The following is a 3,456-nucleotide window of genomic DNA, read 5'->3' as shown; positions in this document are numbered from 1 at the left end:
TTTGGCTGCAAGGCATTCATGCATGTTCCGAAGGAGTCGAGATCAAAACTTGATGACAAGTCAGTTCCTTGCACTTTTGTTGGTTATGGAGATGAAGAGTTTGGCTATAGGTTGTGGGACCCAGTGAAAAAGAAAGTTGTCTAGAGCCGAGATGTAGTATTTGTAACACCCGCCACCCAGTCCCGAGAGACCCGACGGCGGATGCCACATTCGGTGCCGGAGACACCGTCTTAACTTAACATATAAATCATAAAACTAAAATTATGAATTAGAAGTAACTGAGTATTCACAAGTTTAGCGAGTAAATTTTTTTTTTATTTTTATAATAGCGATTTCATTTCATTTTCCTTGCATTTTTTTTTATATACATTGGGAAAATTCGTACAGAAATATTGTAAGAATATCCCTTTAAAAACTGAGCTCGCCAAACATGTGAATACAAAATACTCCCAATTAAACTCTAAACTTCCAACATCTCCAAATAATCTTTATAATATAACAACACTTTTATATTTTCATAATTGAATAAATCCTCAATAGTATTTTAGATCCATCAATTAATTGCATTCATTATATCTATCAAGTCTTAATGAACTAATCATATCAACTGACTTCAAATATTTCATATTCAATCATTTAATAAATCTTATTCTTCTCTCCAAATATATACATCAAAATACTTTATAATTACATACTTCAATTATATTTCAAATAACATAATATCTGGAAATGTAACAATTATACATGCCATAATTCTTCATTATATAAATCTCAATCGACTACTCCCAAATTAGTCACTTCTGCTTTGAGACTATTCTTCTAATCTTCAAGTAGCAACAACATCTTCAACCTACGCGTGATAAAAATCGACGCGCTGAGTATAAAACTCAGTGGTGCTCATAATTCACATACTTACCAAGTTGCGATAGCAACTTACTTTAAAACAAATTTCATAAAATTATTTACAATCATAAATGCATTAAAATTCAACATACATTTCCATTTATAGCAAAACAAATAGCACATATACTAGTAATTAATAACATAAAGAATTTAATTCTTTATACCATAAATCCTTTACTTAAGACATTTTATCATTATAAATACTTTGGTTCCTTCAAATAAACTTATAATTATTAACATAAATAATTTAATTCTTTCAAATCATAAATTAATTACTTAAACATTATACCAATACATATACTCTTTATTTTTAATACTATGTATCGAAATATCATGCTTTGAAAATTCATTTGATAACATAATCAGTAATTTCCAAAGTAATGTTTACTAAAATAATATGATCTCATTCGTTTAATTGTATTACAGATATTTTCCATAGGGCTCGCATACACTTAGGAGAAAGAGAAGCAGATAAGTTTTCAGAACAGATTCAGAATGGCCTTAGGTCGCCATCAGATTCAGAATATATATAGAGCGCGTCCGCCCTAACAGAACAGAAGACACCCACGTGTCTAGCATATGATCATAGCTTCTTATCAGAATGGCATCAAATGCCGAGCATGCTCATCAGACAGAATAAAAATCAAATCACGCATCAAATTCACACTAAGTATATTAGAGCCCAAAATCCTTGTTTTAATTCTTTCTTCATATCACTTATCAGAAAACTTGTCTTATTCTTTAGTCTTCTTAAATTCATAATGCAAGCTTACTTTAGAATCATACTTAAACATAATTACTTAACATAGACAATTTCTTATCATATGAAATCATACATGTAAGCTTACTTTAGAACTTAAGTAACTCATATACTTAAACATAATTACTCAATATAGGAAATTTATCATAAATTCCTTTTCTTTTAAAACTTTCTTATTCAAAATTCAAAGCACATACACCTTAAATACCCATTTCTTTGTTAAAACTCTAAATATATAAAAGTTATCAAATAATCATATTTATATCATATATATAAAATAATTAAGTAAGCTTTACTACACTAAGGTGGTACCAAGGGGAGGAATTTCCTTCTCCAATCAAGCAGGCTAACACAATTCTTATGCACAAAAGTATCAATTTCAACCCTCATCATGCATTATCTAAACCAATTCCACACTTTTTCAATTTATATCCATTTCAACATATCCACTACAACACTTGTCAAACTTATTGTCAAGTAAATGCTAAACCACACAAATAATCAAGAGAACTTCATCACACATGATTTATACATACTTTTATCCAAATAAACCTATGAGTTAAGACATAGAAAATTTCCAGCATTAATATAATCTTGACCTTTGCTGGGTTTTTAAGACATAACTTAAGTTCTGTGTCTCCAAATTGAGTGATGTTTGATTCATTAGAAAGCTAAGACAAAATACTACAAATGTTATGAAGGGACCACAGCCCAGATCAATCTTTAAGATGGCAAACAAAAGCTAGGAACACAGACCAACAGTCTAGACCTGATTCAGCCGAACTAATTTCAATGTTTATCAAATTCCTACTTATCCAAACACTCAAATCAAACCAATCCAAAACCAGAGAAGTCTCAAGACACAGGGAAACAACTGTTATGAAGAACTCAGAACATAATATTACCATTATAGTGGTCAAAATGGGCACTCAATTCAGTAATGCATGTGGCCCGTCATAACAGAGTTAGTTTAGGTGTTTTAGCCATAAGTTGAGCTATATATATCCAAATTGGACACAAGAGGATGGGTTGGAAAGCTAAGAAGTAGACCTAAAACTTTCATGAAGGACTCAGGCACCAATGGAAAATCAAAAGGATCGAAAAACAGTCCTTAATCACACCCAAAAACACTTTGTCCTAATTTCAGCTTACTTAAATCATATACAAGGTAGAGATTTCTACCACATACTCAATACTCATCAAATATCATCTTAAGATCACAAATCCTCAAAGAATAACAAGAAAACTTAAGGCCTTATTCATCAATAGGTTCTGCCACTCTTGGAGGATGAAGAAGAAAATGTTTTCCTCATCAATTCAACATATAAGCATGCTTAGAAATCTCCCAAGAACACATGTATACCACCAAAATTCAATAATCAAATTATTTCATATAAAATTTCCAATTTTCACAAAATAGTATAAACTTCACAAAATCAAAAATTTAAACAAGGTAAGAGGATTTATGAACACTTACCTTAAACATAAGCTCTAACAAGCTTAAATAAGACTCTTGATGCCTTAGTTTTCCCTTGTCTTTGGTAGGAAGTTATCCACCCTTTGTCCTCCAAATTACTTGAAATTATTCACCAAATATCATTTCTCAAGCTTTAATCTCAAAGATTGATTAATTAGATCAAGTTGAATGGTGTCAAATTGGTGGATTTAGTGAGTATAAGTGAAGAAAATAAAGAGAAGAGAAAGAGAGGCTCAAGTTAAAATGGAGGAGAAGAAGAAAGAAGTTCACGTTAGATGGATAGGAAGAGGAAGAAAACATGTTGCTCAAATAATGG

General features: G+C 30.8%; 1 long non-coding RNA gene across 1 annotated transcript; it reads right to left on the bottom strand.

The window, feature by feature from the left end:
* Positions 1-620: 620 nt before the first annotated feature.
* On the bottom strand, positions 621-3,406 carry LOC149492835 (uncharacterized). Its single transcript, XR_016318753.1, has 2 exons — positions 3,141-3,406; positions 621-850 (listed from the first exon to the last, which is right to left on the bottom strand). It is a non-coding gene; the product is annotated as an uncharacterized LOC149492835 (long non-coding RNA).
* Positions 3,407-3,456: the final 50 nt, after the last annotated feature.

This window comes from Jatropha curcas, chromosome 11, assembly GCF_041381405.1.
Source record: "Jatropha curcas cultivar XTBG-Jc1 chromosome 11, XTBG_Jcur_1.0, whole genome shotgun sequence".
Classification (NCBI taxonomy): domain Eukaryota; kingdom Viridiplantae; phylum Streptophyta; class Magnoliopsida; order Malpighiales; family Euphorbiaceae; genus Jatropha; species Jatropha curcas.
Note: the sequence above shows the minus strand (reverse complement) of the source record. Positions and strands in the feature narration are given on the sequence as shown.